Genomic DNA, 19,926 nt, shown 5'->3' with positions numbered 1-19,926 from the left:
TCCCAGAATTCTAGTATGATTTTTTATCATATGGAATGTATCTTTGAAACAATAGAGCCTTGTGTTTTAATTAGAATACTACTTGATATTCATAAAATCACTTTACTAGCAACTTTGGGAAAACATGCTTATTCTGTATATTGAGAGATTTTTATCTGTTTTGTTTGTTTGTTTGTTTTTTGGTCATTCCACAATTAAATTGCTGCCAGAACCCTATTTGTAGCTCTGACCTCATTCTTAGCCATACACATGCAGTCACTTCTTTTGCTAGTATTTCGTCCAGATCTATAATCATTCTCACCCCCAAACTCCTTCACACATAAATGGTAATGACACAAAGAAATTCTCTGTTTAAATAGACTGTTGGAAGCTCACTCCTGAGCATGGTTTTATTTTCTACCTGACTTCCTATATACAGTGTTCTGACTGTCTTTATTACCAAAATCCAAGTGTTCTTTCCCACATATTCACAGGTCCTTTGATCCCTCAGCACACAGATGCCTGATTCCCAGGTTTCCAGACCTTTCATTTGGTTCTGATGCTTTAACAAACCTCAGCTCATTGATCTGAGACCTCTGCACATCTCTTCATGGAATTGGTCTTTTCTTAATCCTACACTGGACTGGCTGGCCCCACTGTCATTCATGCCCTGACATTGTAAATACCACACTATATCATCCGGTGGCCTGCTTTTTCCAGTAACATTATACAAAACTTCAGTTGTCATTTAAAAATCTTTGAAAGGATCAGTTTTAAAGAATGCATCATCTCCTACCATAGGCTAAACTGTAGTTAACCATGCATCTAACACTTGGTTACTTTCAGTTATTTTTCAATTAAGAAAAATAACTAAGAGTTTTCAATTGCATGTACTTTTGTACCAGAAAAAAAATAGCAGCTACAACTTGGAGTTTAGTTGCATATTTGCTTGTAGACACTTTACACTTGACTGGGGTGGTAGAAGTTTTGGGGGATCACTTTTATCTTTATCCTAAGGGGTTCCCCTTCTTCTAACTTCCTGATTCCCCCAGAATAAACTCTAGTTCTATATCTTTTTTTTTTTAATTCAAGTAAAGTTGATTTATAATATTATGTTCGTTCAAAGCATACAGAAAAGCGATTCAGTTTTATATATGTGGGCTACTCAGGTGGCACTAGTGGTAAAGAATCCACCTGCCAATACAGGATACATAAGAGATTTGGGTTCAATCCCTGTTATATGTTTATATATGTATGTGTGTGTGTATATTTCAAATTATTTTCCACTTTAGGTTATTATAAGATACTCCAGAGTCTATTCCCATGCCCTCCATGTGCTCCATTACTGAAGCCCCATGTAGTCTGCAGTGCTGGGGTAGGCCACACACAGTAATCTATTAAAATCCCCATCCTAAAGAAGTTTATAGTTCGCTTAATTGGAAGTACATGCATTTTGTATACAAATAACTGTAATCGGAATAGAAAATCCTAAAAGCTTTAAGTAGATTATAAACAAAGTTATATCAAAGGAGAGATTATTTGCTGGTGGAGGGCTTCCTGTAGGAAATGGCATTTGACCTCAGCTTCAAATCCTGCATTTGCTTTTTCTTTTTAACTTGAAAATATAATACATGGAACTTGACTTTTTATAGGGCAGGGGTATTCAGTTCTATGGCAAATTTTGCATTGTGAATTCAATTCAATTAGGTGCTGACAGAGGACTAATTTTAAATAATTTAAACAAAGAGGGAAATGAATTGTGAAAATGCTGGCAACTCTTTGGTGAGAACTGAGCCACACGGTGCAGGGAGGTATCAGACCAAGGAAATTACTGGAAGCTAGTATTTAAATTCCTTCAGAACTCTGTCTCTTCTCTGTGTTTCTCCATGCATGTTTGCCCCCTTTTCAGAGTAGGATCCAATGTTTCCTTTAAAAAGAAAAGTAATTTGCCATGTTCTACCCTGCCATGGAGTTTCTCAGCATTGTTGGGACTTATGAAGGTGTTAGAGTGGTGGCAGTTATAAAGAATACAGTCATGGAATTTCTTCTGAGCCCCTTTGCTTTTTTCCTGATGGTTTCGGACAAATAGTTGATTTTGTATTTTTATGTGTGCTTACTTCAAAACATAAAATCTCCTCAAAAGCATTTATTCTCTAGGGGGAAAAATGCCAATATCTCTTCAGTTGCCAAATTAGTAAGTTCAAGGTTTACCAAGAAAATAAGCATTAACAGAGTAGATACGTAAATTATTCTTAATTAAATCTAAGGCTTAGGTCAATCAAAACTAAAATCAAATTAGTATAGTCAAGATAATTTCCTTTAAAACAAGATATATTGATATTTGTTATAAATATAAAATGGATTTAAAAAAATAAAGTAGATCTTACTCAAATTAAAATAGAAAAAACGTAAAGAAAGGAATTAACATTCATAAGCACCTAACACGTGTTAGACAGTAAGTTTGGCCAGTGTTACCTCATTTTGTCCATTTCATCTGGCGAATGAGATGGGATTATATTAGCTCCACACATAAAGAACGAAAGTGATCGCCCAGTGCCAAAGCTAACAAACAGTGGAGCCCAAAGTCAAATCCAAATCTTTCCAATTAAATTCAGCATAAAAATCCCAGGAATCTAAGTACAGTTTTTAGGGAACTATTTTTTCCCACTTCTAACTAGAAAATGCAGTGTACTCAGTTCTTGGAGTTTGCTCCCACCAACACCTAGCAAATGGGCAGGTTTGATAAATTACTAACCAAATGAAGAAATCATGTTTAATTCATTTGTTTTTAAATTCTATACAGTAACTCAGTATTTGTATATCCAGATTTCAAAGTCTTATTCAGTACTGTAAAATGATCAGTAAGCAAAACAGACTAAAGTAAATAAAGAAAAGGAAAAAATAAAACGCAGAGGGTTTCCCGAATTTAAGAACTCTACGTTTACTGTACTTGCTAGGAAGTAGAACCATATCTATTCTCTATTTCTTTTCCAAAATGTTATTCATTTTGCCCATTACGATTCTGTCCATCTTGTTATACTGTCTCACTGCATTGCGTTAGATTAGACCAGTTCTTGATGAAAAGGTCAGAGCAATATATTACTGAACGCTGGCGCCTTTTCTGCAGAGGAGTTCATTTGTGTACGCCCACCTCCTGTAGAGTAGCCTCCTCAAAGTAATGGGGAGGGTTACGTTTTCCTATTAGAACACTGGCCTCCAGTTCTTTAACCTTTGGACCTGCAATGAAGTCTATTACATTAAATGATCTCTTGGCTATATACTCTGAACCTAGGAGCTACTACTGTGGTTATGTCTTGGATCTGTTTTCATTCTTGTCCATAACAAAACTCATTTTTTTTTAAAATGCCTTTTACTGCTGCTGCTTGAGAATATTCTGCTGGGTGAGCATTCTTGACTGATTACCCTAGAGAGGTCAGTTCTGTCTTCTGCTGTCATCTAGGTACCTATTAGCAGATCACTGTGGACACCGCTCCATCTACCCATCAATGGCACATTACCAGTCTCCCTCTCAACGCTTTCATTACTTGCTCACATGCTCTCTTCAGCCACTGGTTCATGATATCTGCTTGGTGGGGTGGATAACATCCTGGTCAAATGGCAGCCACATCAGTGAAGTACGTAGGGAGAGCGCAGGGTTTTAAATCAGTGACGTGAACTCACCATCTGTACTTTCCTGTTCTACTCTTCTGATTATTTTTTATATATTTAAACACTTTAATTAGCAAGTGATAGATTCTCATTGAGAACAAATCAGTGTGATGGAAAAGCTAATACATACACTCAGCCAACCCCACCCCTCCTGTGTGCACTTTTATGTTTTGAGGTTTATTCTCCCAGACCTTTTAATCATGCACGTGTAAAACTTACTTTCTTCTTTTTCCCCCTCAAAACTGGGTGATGTGCATACTATTGTGCTATTTGATTTTTCATACACATCTTTTCATGTCTCATATACAGATTTCCCTCCTTTAGAATGGATTAATAATGTCCCACAAGATATATGATGGTGTACTATTTTATTACTTATAAACATATAGGTTGCTTCTAATTTTTTTAGCCATTATAAAAATGTTTCCATGAAATCTTTAGTCATGCACGTCTTTGTGTATTTATGCAAATATTTCTGCGTGACAGATTCATAGGAAATAAATTGCTAGGTCAAAAGAAGTGATTTAATATTCTAGTAAACAACCACAATGATAATACAGAGGACTTTCTATATGCCAAGTGCTTCTGTAAGTTCTTTACAGGTAATAACATTTAATCTTTACAACAATTGAGTGAGGCAGGTACTACTGTTATTCTTATTTTACAGATGAGGGAACTGAAGCACAAAGAGGTTCAGTAGCTTAAACAAGGTCCCTAGCTAATATGTGGTAGATCCTGAATTCAAATCTAAGGAATGTGGCCTGGATTCTCTCTATGCACATCATCTCTAAAACTTGCTTTCCAATTAATTTTTATATTAGTTATCCTGTCAGCTTTGCCAAGTGTGGATATTATTAAAATTTTTAGATAATTACAGATCTTTTAACATTGAAACTATCTAAATCTTGGTGTAATTTCATGATGCAATAAAGTTCAGTCAGTAGAATAAACACAAGGGTACAAAATGAGGCAGAATATTAAGTGCCAAAAAGGGTGGTATGGATAAGAAGAGAGAAGTGGCTGCAAGTGAGAGTCAACAGAATAGGCTGGAATGACTGGGAAAGCCATAGAGAGGTGGCAGAACTTGGATGGAGGGTAGTACTTAAGTATATGGAAGGCTTGCAGAAAGGGATATTGTTGAGTTAGTGTGGGGTGAATTTGATCATAATTGATGGAGGCAATATTTCTAAAGCCAAGAGTTACTTAGGGAATTTGGAATTTCCCATCAAAACAATAGGAACCCTTGGTTCTAGGAGAAGAAGACTAGTAAGATAAAATCTGTATGCTGGAAATTTTAGTCCTGCTAAGAGATATAAAATATAATAGTAATGTATGAAAGCACAATGTTTTTTGGAAGGTGACAGATATATCTAGATTTGGTAAAGAGGTTCCAGACTAAGGGACTAGAATACTTAAGTACAGATTGAATCAAATAAACTCTGTTACAAATGATGAACAAGATGAACTTATTGGTTAGGATCAGCAAATTAAGCAGAAAGGGTAAGTTCCATGAGGTTTTCAATGATTTGAACTTGGATAGCAGAAAGAATAGTGTCATCTGGTTGGAAATGGGGATGCTGAGAACTGGAGTAGGTTGAGAACACCTTATGTTAGTTTTTAGAGTTGACGAGGTTAAACTAGAGGTAAAACATCTAGCAAAGATATCTATTAGACAATTAGAAATGGAGTTCATTTGGAAGATGAGGATAAGGACTAGAAATAAATTTTTAAAGTTTAATAAAGATGAGAGCTGAAACTGTAAAACTATAGAAAGGGTAATGAGAAAAGAGAGCAGAGAGCCACGGGGTGATACTGGGGAATGGCACATAACAAAAATCTGAAAGAAGAAGGTGGCTACAAAGATGGCAGAAAAGGACTGAACCAAAGAAAGAAACAGTGAATCCAGAAAGTAGACAATGAAGGAAGCCAAGGGGGATGTGACTACAAGGAGGTAATCAACCATGTCAAAGCTAAAGACATGGAAAAATGGCACGGAACTGGGAAAGTATTTATATTTATATAGTTTAAAGAGAGATCATTGGGGACTCTCAAAATTTCCAGTAAAGTTTGCTGTAAGATGACAAGAGATCATTTAAAACTTAATTGGAAATAAGTGATTAAATATGAACGGTACATTCAAGAAATTTCATAATTAAATATGAGGAATAAGATAACATCTAAAGAAGTCAGAAGGTTGATGCATAGGCTGGTTGAGTATTTTCTTAAGTATTTCTGAGTTAATCTCTGGGGGAACTTGTAGGATCCTGAAAGATTAAGTTATTTTAATCTCATTATCAAACTCTTCTGCAAAAATATATAGATATACTGTTTCAATCTCTGTAATCAGAAGTGAAAAATTCCTATTTATTGATAAATTTTGTGTTTTAGCCAATATAAAATAAAAATTTATTAACATAAATTTTAAAACATTGTTTCAACTAGTTTTTTTTACTGTATTGATTATAAAAATAATAGATACATATTGGAGAATAGAAAATACAGAACAATATGAAAAAGGAAAAAATTTATAATTTCCTAAACTTGGATACATTTTCCTGCAACTTCATTGTATCCTTATTTTAAATACTTCAGAAGCTTTATATGAAATATGTATCCCTTTCATATAGCACTCCTACATAAGTATTTTATATAACTTCTTGTCAATATGTCATGCTTATATCCAATCATATAATTCATAATTTATATATTTCAAAATACAAAATACTTAAGTTTATTTCTCACTCTAAGTCAATATTTTAAGTAAATTTAAAATACTAAAAATTTACTAAAAAATTTCCAGGTAAACTTATTCTGTATTTAGAATTATGTTTTGAATAGAATTCCAGAGACAGAATTATCAAATCCAAAGTTCTGAATATCTAGAAGGCATGTAATGCCCAAGTAGCTTTCCAACTATAAATTTGTTCCAATGAAAAGTTGATTAGAATATTAGACTTTTCCACAAAATCTCTAGTACAAGGTGGTTGTTTTTGTTTAAAATGTTTGTTAATATATTAGGTAATATAATTAATTTGATTACAAAAATAAACATTTTCAATATTTATTAACTAGCTGAATTTCTTTTTGTGAATCGTCTATAACCTTTATTCATTTTAATGGTGCTTTTGAGTTTATCAGTTTGTGTTTCTTTTATTCATTAAAGATAGTAACCCTCTATATCGTTTGTTGCAAATATTTTTCACTCAACTGATTACATGCATAGGATGTCTTTTGACCTACAAATATTTTCAGATGTTTGCCTTTGTGATTTATATCCTTAATTTTAAGCCTGTGGAGACTTCCACATGTAAATATCAAATAAAATTCATCCATATTTTCTTTTTTCAGTTGGATTTTTCAATTTAAACTTAATTTATAAAAATTTGTTTTCAGTATATGATATATAATAAGGCTATAAAGCTTTTCTCCAAATAGTAACTGATCCCCCCACCAATTATTAAATAATCCTGCCCTGTCCCACTGATAATTCTTTTGCCATTCTATCTTAAATTTATTGGAATTCTGTTTCTGGACCTTTTCTCCTATTTGACCAGTTATAGCCCAGGATTCGACTAATTTATTTATTGTTGCCTAATAAAGTATTTTAATATTCATGAGAATAATACATTTTCATTTCTCTCTTTTTAAGTAAGTCCTCAATTATTCAGTGTTTTTAAAAGTTCTTAGTAACTTTTAATAAGTTCTGTTTTTAGTAAATCCTTAGTTTCTATTGTCATTACTTCCCTAATTAGCTTTGGGTTGTATAAAAAAATTAAGTATTTGGGATTCTGATGAAAATGCAGTAAATATATAACTAAATATCCAAATAAGTGATATCCTTAAGGCATTTTATCTTAACTTTAAACTTTATTCATTGTTTTGTGCCTAAATCACATTTCATTGTTTTATCACATTTTAATTAACTTTATTTCAGTATATACCTTTTTCTTGTTTTTTTCTGGCTGCTTTGAGAATGATATATTGTCATCTAAAATCATGTAACTTTGTCTATTATATTTTAATCTCTCAAGGAACATTCTTTTCAATTTGTCAAGTGTTAATTTAGTTATTACCAAAAAAATTAATGTCACCATTTCCAGAAACTATACTGTATTTTCTGTTTTTAATCATTGCCTTTATATAAACTTTCAGACCTTGTGTTTATTCTTATTTTGTATAATCTTATTCTGTTTTCAGTTTTGAAAGGGAATTTCTAATGATTCAGTTGTTGTTTTAAAAGAAATGTTCTTTATCACAGCTAGGAACCATCCTTCAAATCTGAATAAGAGATTTTTATAATTAATGGGCACTGAAATTTATCAAATGCTTTTTCAGAATTTATGAGATATTAGATATTAGTGATATTTATTAGAATACTTAAAACACCATTTCTTGTTAAGATAAACCCTACTCTGTGATAGAGTTGTATTTTTATCAATATTTCATTGAGAATTTTTGTAATTATATGTATAAATTGGTTTAGTTAGGTTTTTTTTTTATACTACCCATGTTTTGTCTCAATGTTATATATAAAACTATGGAGATTATTATCTTGTCCTCTATTCAAAAGCAATAGAATTGAAAAAGAAAAACCAAAGTCCTTATATGTAGACAACACAATTACTTCCACAGAAAGCATAGGGAAATCTATAGAGAAACTACTGGAACTAATAAGAATTTTCCATTAGCTCGTTCACCATAAAGTCAGTATACAAAGTCAGCAGCATAACTACACAATTAATAGCTAACTAGAATATGAAATAAAATAGAAATCCATTTAAAATAGGAATAAAACAGTAGAATACTTACAAATAAATTTTGCAAAATATGTATAAAATCTCTAAAAGTATTTGAAATTTTACTCAAGGTAACATTTGTGAGGATAAGAGGATGACAGACAATAAGATGGTTGGATGGTATCACCGACTCAATGGACATGAGTTTGAGTAAGCTCCGGGAGTTGGTGATGGGCAGGGAAGCCTGGCGTACTGCAGTCCATGGGGTCGCAAAGAGTCGGACACGACTGAGCAACTGAACTGAACTGAATACCCATAACCCCAAACTCCCAGAACCTCTATAATTAAGGGATTCCCATGAGCTGCTACAGAGCAAATTTAAACTCCATAGTCATCTATTCGGGCTTCCCTGGTGACTCAGTGGCAAAGAATCTGCCTGGAATGCAGGAGACCTGGGTTCAATCCCTGGGTTGGGAAGATCCTTCAGGGATCTTCCCAAAAGCCTGAAGGAGATCATGGCAACCCACTCCAGTACTCCTGCCTGGAGAATTCCATGGACAGAGGAGCCAGGCAGGCTACAGTTCATAGGGTCGCACAGAGTCGGGCACAACTGAAGTGACTAAAGCAGCAGCAGCAGCAGTCATCTATTCATATAAACTGTTTTCAGCTATTTACACATTTTTCCTGCAAAGAGAGTAACTTGCCTCTGTAGCTACTGTATTACAAGAGAGAATACTTCTCTGTAACAGAAGCCAGATGTATATCAATAACAATTTATTTGATAAAGAAAATCTATTGGGTTGACTATAAAGTTTGCTCAGATTTTTCTGTAAGATGTTATGGGAAACCTGAACAAACATTTTTTGGCAACCCAATACATTAAGTATGCCTGTAATTTTATTACTTTGCCATTGATTGACTTACACAACACTAAAACCTAGAAAACAAAGTTACTTTCCCATTAAACAGTTCATCCCTTCCTAACACTTACCTTCCTGTTCAATACAAACATTATCCAAATTTGTGTTCAGTCTCTCATGAAGCTCCTTCAATATGCACATACAGAGCTAGACACTGGGAATATAAAATTAAGACTAGGCTTATTCTAATAAATTCAAATCTAATGAAGGAGGTGTAGCTATCTGATATCCACCTGATAGTTTAAATGGTGCTATTGTTCAGTGACATGCTTTCTGCAACACAGCTTCCCCAGTCTGAGGTTCTTTTGGCTGAAATATGTCTCCAAGTCATATTCTGTGAGGAAACTGTGTGTGTGTGTGTAAAATAAATTTTCTTAGCTCTTGAATTTTTGAAAATTACCTTTTGTTTCATTCTTACATGAGAAACAGCTTTCCTAGATCTAAAATTCTGTGAGCATAGACACTCTCTCTCATAACTTTATTGCCATTGCTTATTTCCTTCTGATGTTTATTTTGGGAGGAAAAATATAAGCCAGCCGAAATTCTTTGCATTTTTATTCTTGGATACATTTCTTCTTCCTCCAATTCCTTCTTTTCTCCTCTTGCTCCTCCTCTTTTCTCCTTCTCTCCTCCTCAATTTCTTTTCTTTTTACCTGGATATATATGTGTATAGTTTGTGTTTTTCAATTTTCCTAAAACAAATTGAATTCTTTAAAAATTCAGAGCTGTTTTTAAGCTCAAGAAATTTGGTTTTATTATAATTTGATTATCCATGGTTTCTTCAGGAGCATCATTTCCAGCAGTATGCTTTCACCTAAATCCTTGAGATATTGTTACCTCGTGTTGTAGAAATTATTTTCCTGAAGTATCTTAGCATACTTAGTCGCTCAATCGTGTCTGACTCTTTGCGACCCCATGGACTGTACCCCACCAGGCTCCTAAGTCCATGGAATTCTCTAGGCAAGAATACTGAAGTGGGTGCCATACCGTCTTCCAGGGGATCTTTCCAACCCAGGGATCAAGCCTGGGTCCCATGCATTGCAGACAGATTCTTTCCATCTGAGCCACCAGGGAAACCTTTTATACGTTCCAGTTCAGTTCAGTCACTCAGTCATATCCAGCTCTTTGCAACCCCATGGACTGCTGCACGCCAGGCTTCCCAGTCCACCACCAACTCCGGAAGCTTGCTCAAACTCATGTCCGTTGAGTCAGTGATTCCATCCAACCATCTCATTCTCTGTCGTCCCCTTCTCCTCCTGCCTTCAATCTTTCCCAGCATCAGGGTCTTTTCCAATGAGTCAGTTCTTCATATCAGGTGGCCAAAGTATCGGAGTTTCAGCTTCAACATCAGTCTTTCCAATGAATATTCGGCACTGATTTCCTTTAGGATTGACTGGGTTGATCTCCCTGCAATCCAAGAAACTCTCAAGAGTCTTCTCCAACACCACAGTTCAAAAGCATCAATTCTTCAGCTTATTTTCAAATAAGAAGATCCATTCAGGTCATACATTTCAGGTAAACTGGATTACCCTTAGACACTTTTCAAAAAACTTTGGTTACAGATAGATCCAAACATTTGAAGCTGGGGGTGGGGTGCAGTGTATAGCCCCTAGCCTTATCTAACCTAGCTGTTTCTACTATTATATTTATTGATGTCAGTGACTACCAAGAAGAAAAGATATGCCTAAGGCCCTCATCCCTCAATGGATCTTATTTTCATCTCTCTTACCAACAGTGATTTCTATGCTGTGAATACATACTGCCTACTACTGTATGGGAGTAATCTTTCTCATCCGATTCTCCCCCAGGTAGTAGTGTTTGCTAGCAGTCATGGTGCTAATGAATAGATCTTAAAAGAGAGATGCTAACAGATCAAGTGACACACATAATGATTAGAAATAATTCTTAGTCACTAGTCAGAACTGAAAGTTTGGTTTTCTGATTTTTGCCACTTCTGAGTTTCCACTTAGGAAAAAAAAGCACTGACTGTCATATCCACATCCTACCTTACTTGCCAGATTTTTACTATTCATTGACAGTCTGTCCCATTGTGTGAATTCCAAAAGACTTTTTTAGAGACAAGCTAGTTTGTCAGTGGAAAGAGAACTCCAATGAAAATAACGAGACCCACCACTGATGCTACCCAGCTATGGAAATTTGTATGAGACACTTAGCCTCAACTCCCTCACCTCTGAAACAAAGATATTGGCTCAAATAGTTTCAAGACCAACACTGTTTCTAACATAAAAACTATATTTTTCAATACTAAAATATTTCAGTTTTAGGATAACTAAACTTTCAGTAACTACTTCTAGGATTTGACACATTTCAAATTTTAGTAATCACTGATTAATTTTTTAGCAACACTTTAAGGATGCTATAGCCATGGAAACTCACTGATATAAAGTAACACTATAAAAATGTTTCAATCAATAGTAAGTTTAAGGATAAAACACAGAAAACTATGAAACCATAAGAGTCCCTGAAGCCAATATTAATTTAAACATACATTTGAATGATTACTGTGGGACTTAATATAGACAGTTGTAAATGAAAGCCAAGTGTTATCACACAAAAAACATAATCTTAAAATATATAGATGTTTTCTGTATGTTCCTGAAAGGAACATTTACAGAACATATTCTGTATGTTCCTTGTCTTCAATTTCTGCCTTTCTGCCTTTTAGTTCAGCAAGACTTTAAATGCCATTAACAACAACAACAATAAGACCGAGTTTACTTTCTCCTCTTTGATGTGAAAAAGGAAAGTGGGAAGGGGAACGAGAAGAAGAGAAGCTATTTCATGAACATCACAGCATGTCAGAGAACTGAGGTCAAATCTCAGTTTTCCATTTATTGACTTTGACAGGCAACTAACATCTGTGCCCAATTTCACCCATTGTACACACTACCTTTATCTGATATCAGAGCAGGATCTTATCCTTAAAGTATTCAGCACGATGCCTGGCACACACAAGTAGTCAAAAATTGCACCCATTATTGTTATCATTACTATAAATTACTTCAGATATAAATGTTAAATGACAGGGACATAATGAGCAAAGAACAGAGAAGGAAAGCACAAGAAGGGATAAGAGGAGGAACAGGGTTTAAGTCAAGCCACTTCCTGGTTTATTCTACTTCCACCACCTCGGATGATGTCTAACAAGCTAGAAGCCTGAACAGAAGTGAGTTACTCCCACCTGGAGTCCTAGACTTGAAGGTAGCAAGAGCAGGTCAGCTGATTCTAAACTGATTCTACACTGCCAGAGTGGTCATTCCTCCTTAATTCTCCACACCTTTTATGAGGCTCCCAGCAGAGTCCCATGAGGACAGATTCAAACCCCTTTGTCAGGGGCTTAAGCAGTTTGGTAAACATGTTCAAATGACTGGAGCAGCTATGATATTTTTCATCTAATATCCTGCTGCTGCTGCTAAGTCACTCCAGTAGTGTCCGACTCTGCAATCCCGTAGAGTGAAGCGTACCAGGCTCCTCCATCCCTGGGATTCTCCAGGCAAGAACGCTGGAGTAGGTTGCCATTGCCTTCTCCAATCTAATATCCTACAGGATACTAATTGAGACTTGGAGGTAATTATCAATTTAAAACATTACATGCATAATCATTACTAATTGCTTTTAAAATTATTCACTCCTCCACAGAATGTACTAAACTTACGTTAGGTGAGAGATTCATCCTATTAGGGAGATTATATAATACTATATCATAACCTTATGGTAATAAGGATCTCTTATCAAAAAGTTTTTTATCAAAAGCTGCTCTTGTAAAGAGAACTTCAAATAAAACAATTAGTTCTTTTATTCTCCTTCCCTTTACCAATGTTTACTCATAGAGCATGACTCATTCCCAGATAGAGGTTGGTATTCATGATCCAATAATGTTGGTGACAAAGGACACATTCTAGGAGCCCATTGATTGATTTGAGGCACAATAGTCTAATTTCTATGGGTTCAGAATTGACAAGATAACAGGCATAACCTCTGATTAAATTTTCATTTAATAAATATCAAAAGTATGTTATTTATTATATGAATTAGAGATAAGTAGTATGGATTATTATTATTAATAGAGGTTTCCTGCCATTATGGAATATAGTTAGAAAGAAAAAATCTGCCTGATTATCTACAATACTAGGCATAACATGGGTGCTGTGGAGTGGTATAAACACCAGGCCATGGAAGCACAAACCCGGAGTTCTCAGGTAACAATTATGAATAGCCTGACTATTAAACAATACTTACAATAATAATAAAACCTTTTAAACTAGTTGCTTCTACTGAGAACTGTCAGAAAACTGTCCCATTTTTAATTCCACTTTTTAGGGGTGTACCACATTAAACAAGCAACTCTCAAGACTATGCTTGACGTGATTGAGCAGTAAATTTCACATCTTCTTTTAAAAAAAGGAAATGTGTTTTCTGCTAAATCTTTACACCCAAGGGTTTCCTCAAAATTGTTCGGGGATTGTTGAGTACATAAGTTTGGTTTTCAACATGTTTTTTTTCCCACCAGTGGAATCCTTCAGATTTTTTAGAAAACACACACAGGCACAGAGTTAGGATGTGCAAGTGGATGATGAGAGAGCAGCAATTTGGGAAAGGGAAAATCGTACCTATGCATTTAGAGTACCTTTTAAAAAGTTTTAGGCACATTTCTATAGCTGTTAGTTGTTTTCAAACAGCATAAAATGTCTCCTCTGTAACTAAGAGCACATATTTTCCAAATTCAAGTTTTATATATTTTCTAATAAAAATCAGATTCTATAACAACACAAAGCCTTTAAGTTACCTTGGTAAAGTTTCCGATTAGGAACCCAGATGAAGAAATGGCACCTCCTGCTGAGCGCTTTGATGGAAAGCTTTTCTCATTTACAAACTTGTTAAATCAATAACTTTCCTGACCATCACTTCTAGATGTTTACTCTGGAAACAAACCAGCCATTGCTACATGACTGCTTATGGTAATACTGACATGATCACCCATAAAAGTCTTGATCACAAACCCACATACTGAGCAGACTCTAATCTTGAGTATAACAACAGAGACAAATACACAACCTGAATGCATTTTCACTCTCTCATTTACTGTGATTTCAACAATAGTTAAACAAACAATATAACCTTTAGCCATCAAGAAAACTCATTTCACGGAATTCTTGGTTCACAAAAGGTTTTACATCATAGTGGGAAAGAATATGAGGGCTCTTAAAAACTTTCCATCTCTAGTGTACTCAACCCAGAAAATTTTACTGAAGAAACTAAGAATTCCAAAGTTGTTGGGGAAAACTCTAGTCCCTCTGCTTTTGTCTTACAGCAATATTTGATTTAGATAACTATAGTGTCAAAGGATTTTTCTCTCTAATTTTCTATGAATCTTCAAGGTATTTAATAACTTTGGAATACTCTTAAGAATTATTATTATCATAAACCTGGATCCATTTACCAGCAGCTCTTATGTGCAAGGCACATATTATCTTACATATTTTTCAAAAATTATCCTTTTTTAGCCTCGTTATAATGTTGCCAGGTAGATGGGATTATCAACACTTTACAAATAAGGACATGCAAATTCACAGTTTTAAACTGTTAATGTGTGACAGACAGATTCATGATCAGGGAAGTCTGGTTTCATTGCCCAGGGATTTAATACTTTGTTATACATGTCTTATAATTCAAGGGGCACCATAAACATCGTGGTCTATGTATAATAGTGTTTGAGGAGATCAAAAATATAACCACAGATTATTTCTAGAATAGTAAAAAAAAAAATATTTTAGTGTAGAGGTATTTGGACAGCACTTCATTGGATAATGGAGGAAGGGTATTCTAAACATTTGTTTTGAGTTGATGAAAACAAAGAAAGGTTTGAAAAAATTAAGCCAAAGACAGTGTGGACCAGAAGTGCTGATGAAGGAGAGGTCATCAGGAGCATCCTAGCAAAGGGCCGCATTTGGGGATTTGACTCAAGGTATAATAGGATGCAAGTAGGAGATTTTCCAAAAGGGATTGCAGTGATTGCCTTCAGAATGGGAGAAAATAATAGCAAATGAAGCAACTGACAAACAACTCATCTCAAAAATATACAAGCAACTCCTACAGCTCAACTCCAGAAAAATAAATGACCCAATCAAAAAATGGGCCAAAGATCTAAATAGACATTTCTCCAAAGAAGACATACAGATGGCTAACAAACACATGAAAAGATGCTCAACATCACTCATTATCAGAGAAATGCAAATCAAAACCACTATGAGGTACCATTTCACACCAGTCAGAATGGCTGCGATCCAAAAGTCTACAAATAATAAATGCTGGAGAGGGTGTGGAGAAAAGGGAACCCTCTTACACTGTTGGTGGGAATGCAAACTAGTACAGCCACTATGGAGAACAGTGTGGAGATTCCTTAAAAAACTGGAAATAGAACTGCCTTATGATCCAGCAATCCCACTGCTGGGCATATACACTGAGGAAACCAGAAGGGAAAGAGACACGTGTACCCCAATGTTCATCGCAGCACTGTTTATAATAGCCAGGACATGGAAGCAACCTAGATGTCCATCAGCAGATGAATGGATAAGAAAGCAGTGGTACATATACACAATGGAGTATTACTCAGCCATTAAAAAGAATACATTTGAATCAGTTCTAATGAGGTGGATGAAACTGGAGCCTATTATACAGAGTGAAGTAAGCCAGAAGGAAAAACACCAATACAGTATACTAACGCATATGTATGGAATTTAGAAAGATGGTAACGATAACCCTGTATACGAGACAGCAAAAGAGACACTGATGTATAGAACAGTCTTATGGACTCTGTGGGAGAGGGAGAGGGTGGGAAGATTTGGGAGAATGGCATTGAAACATGTGAAATGTCATGTATGAAACGAGATGCCAGTCCAGGTTCAATGCACGATGCTGGATGCTTGGGGCTGGTGCACTGGGACGACCCAGAGGGATGGTATGGGGAGGGAGGAGGGAGAAGGGTTCAGGATGGGGAACACATGTATACCTGTGGTGGATTCATTTTGATATTTGGCAAAACTAATACAATTATGTAAGGTTTAAAAATAAAATTAATTAAAAAAAATAAATAGAAAAAATGTTTGCTCTGACATATCTCAACAATGACAGAAAAAAAAAAAAAATGATCTTTTACACAGATGAGACAAATTCTTTCAAAACCTAAATTTGACTATGCCACCCATAGCCAAAATCTTAAAAGACTTCTCCGTAGCTCCAAGATAATATCTAACAATTTTTAAATGACATTCAAAGTACTAACATTTTCTCTAACATTCCCTATTGTACTTCATCTATGCTCCATACATCCTGAACTCCTCACAGTTTCCAGGACACACCATTCTGTTTTACGCATCCACATATGGGAACATGCTATTTCTTGCTTCTCTGTCTAAAAAAAAAAGTGAATTTCAACTAAACCTTCAAGAGCCTCTTAAAGCATTTTCTCCCCTGAAAAAAATCCATCATGATAATCGTTGTTAAACAGTGAATGTCCATATTTTACATCTTATCCCCCACCAAGATTGTCTCAATGTTCAAGACCTAAGAATATTACAAAAATACCAGGGACACTTCCATTAAAATTATGAGCAAATCAAAGATGTTAACTCTATTAGCCAAGGTCACAGAAGGAATCAGATGGCACACCCACACTTGAAAAAGATTCAGTGGAGAAACTATGGACAACAGATGGGCAGGATAAAAACAGACCAGAAAGAGTAGTAAACTAACCTCACTGACAAATAACAAGAGAGGAAAAAGCTCCTAGAACCAGGAATGAGACTCACCTGCTGAGGGATGGTGAGGGCAATGTCGCCTTTTTGGTTGCAGGATTCTTCCAGCAAAATGGTGACACCATAGGAAGGAAACTAAAGAAATAAATATCTGACCTGAGTCTACTGCCTCTTTCCCATATCTTGCCAGGACTTCTCACCATCTATAGAGCATAGAGACCACTGACTTGTCCAACTAGGGGCAGAGGACGGAGTGGAGAAGGGTGAAAAATGAATCTGGAGAGCCAAGTGAAGGATAACAAACATATCCACTTGTAACACTGTCATGGCATGTAGTATTACAAATATAAGCCAATAAAATTAGCCAAGGCAAATATTAAGAGGTATAAAAACTGGACAGGAGAAGTGTAATTCATTGAAAATAATACATGTGTATACTTACAAAACTCAAAACGAGTAATGAAAATATTTCATTAAAAATTTAGTTGGCTGAATAAAAAAATATACAAAAATCACTAGCCTTCCTGTTATCCAATATAATGGAAAAGGGATCCCATTTAAAATAGAATGATATGTAATAACTAGGAATAAGCTTTTTAACTGTTCAAGATTGACATGAAGAAAAATGTAAAGCATAATTAGAATACACAAAAGGAGACTTAAATAATGGCAAGATATGTTCTATTCTTCATATCACAAGGATGTCACCAGTTTAGGGATGATGTCAAACTATTTTATTTTCCCAAAAAGTATTACCAGTCCCTCTTATGTACCCTACTTTCTACTGCATAGATACCTCCCTTACTGATATCAACATCCGGGTACACACCATGTTAGTTACTTGCACTGTTAGAAGGTTATTCAGGTTTTTAAGACCTTGTTCTGCCCACATTAAAGTTTTAATTAGTTATTGGATTAAAAGCTCTCTTTCTCTCTCTACAAACAGGGAAAAATAATGACTCTAGCAGTAGAAGGAGGAAAGGAGAAGGAGGAAGCCGTGGCTTCTCTCATGTGCACCGTTCCTCTTTCTCCTGAAGGCAATTTCCATGATACTGAGGAAGAGAGAAAGAGAGAAAAGAGACAGATGAGTCTTTATTTAAGCCAACACAATATTGTAAGGCAATTATCCTTCAATTAAAAATAAGTAAAAAAAAAAAAAAAAACTGCAATGCTGACCATTAGTAGTCATTATCTATCTAAGGGTCACTGTCTACTCAGTTAGTAGTAGAACTTTTCCAGATCCTTCTCTTAGGGGAAGTACAAGCTTGGTAGAACTGGCTGGTGTGAAATGTATTTTCAAGTAGTTCCCCAGGGCATCGATGAACTCTTCCAAGACTCAAGACCTGGCCACTTTTTCCTGCTGCACCCCACCTGGGTGTATAGGCACATACATTCCTTTGAGATGCTTGCCTCTTCACCATGTTGATGACAATCCCTGATAAAACCAGAGCCTATGGTCACATTTTCCCTCTCTTGTCCCCAAACGCTGGCACTTCAAGCCCATTCAGGAGCCATCTCTCATATTTCTCAGCAACTGTGACCTTAAGCAGAGAGGGAGGTCCCGGCACACACTTGGCCGTGCTCAGGTCATACTGTCTGCTAAGTACGCAGCCAATTAAAAAATGAAATGCTCATCTAGCTGGCACTTTCAGAGTACTTCTCTCAGAATTTTCTTCACTTCAGGAAAATGAAACCCTTCTCACAAGCAATGAGCAGCTCCTTGGCTAATGCCCAAAGTGATCACTTTCTGTCTTTCAGTCCTTTTATTAACAAATGGTTGGGGCAGGGTCGGGCTGAGAGTGGTGCTTGTGGTGAACCAGGTTTTCTCAGTAGATCCTGTTAAGAGGTTCTGGCTGAAATGTATGAAATGAAAAAAATGAGATTTTTTTCTCAAGTTAGAAACTGGAAGTCTATTAGAATCTCTTCTTTTCAGCTTAGTCATTAGCCATTTATTTCATGAAAATAAGATTCTTATTAATCTCATATATATTGCAAATGGTTAAAATCTCTGTTGGGCAAAATGAGGTTCCACCTACCTTTGATAAATACCATTTCTAGAAATTATACTATAAACTTGTAAACACGAAAAGTAATTATTTGTTATAGTTCATAAGAGCAAGAGACTAGAAACTACCAAAATGTGTTTAAATAAATAATGGTATGTCCATATAATGGAATAAGGGCTAAATATTATTTTAAATATTTTAATGTTTTCATTATTTGTAAGCAGATTATTTGTTTTTTAAGCAAGTATTCATGAAACCTTGACTTTGCAGTTAATGCTGTGATATTCCAGACATATTAAAGAGTGGGACATAGCTTTGTATATGTGGAAATGGAATGATCTTAATACATTTTTAGGTAAAAAGACAAAGGTAAGGTAAAGGATAATTAGAGTATGTGTTTCTATTTGAGAAAAAAAATGTATATATTTATAGATGATATGTTAATAGATGTGTGTTTGTATGTATATGAGGTTGATACAATTATCCCTGTTTTACAAATAAGAAAACCAAGACTTGAGAACATCGCAAATTCTGATCACAGAACCAGATGTGGCATGACTATGATTTGAATTCCAAGGGCCTAAATCACAGGCACTTTTCAATACAACATTCCTAACCCTTGACTGACCTTTATCAGGGTGGAATTGATTAATCCTTTTTATATCATCAAATTATAAATGTACCTGTTTAGAATATATCACACGATATATTGTGTGTGTGTGTTGCTCTCCCCTGGTCTGAGTCTGGGCCTCGTGAGGCCAGGTGCTCTGTAGAGCCATCTCTGTATCCTTGATGCTCTGGTGCGGCACACTCAAGAAGAGCACTTCAGAAAGGAATGAAG

The 19,926-nt window shown here is 35.4% G+C and overlaps 1 protein-coding gene and 1 long non-coding RNA gene across 3 annotated transcripts in view; one reads left to right on the top strand and one right to left on the bottom strand.

The window, feature by feature from the left end:
• The window catches only part of LOC139185264 (uncharacterized), a 126,911-nt gene that overhangs the window by 80,263 nt on the left and 26,722 nt on the right, over positions 1 to 19,926 (bottom strand). The window lies entirely within an intron of this gene.
• UNC13C (unc-13 homolog C) overlaps positions 1 to 19,926 on the top strand; it is a 723,080-nt gene that overhangs the window by 696,515 nt on the left and 6,639 nt on the right. The gene's annotated exons all lie outside the window — the stretch shown is intronic.

The sequence above is a fragment of the Bos indicus genome, chromosome 10 (genome assembly GCF_029378745.1).
Source record: "Bos indicus isolate NIAB-ARS_2022 breed Sahiwal x Tharparkar chromosome 10, NIAB-ARS_B.indTharparkar_mat_pri_1.0, whole genome shotgun sequence".
NCBI classification, from domain to species: Eukaryota; Metazoa; Chordata; class Mammalia; order Artiodactyla; family Bovidae; genus Bos; species Bos indicus.
Note: the sequence above shows the minus strand (reverse complement) of the source record. Positions and strands in the feature narration are given on the sequence as shown.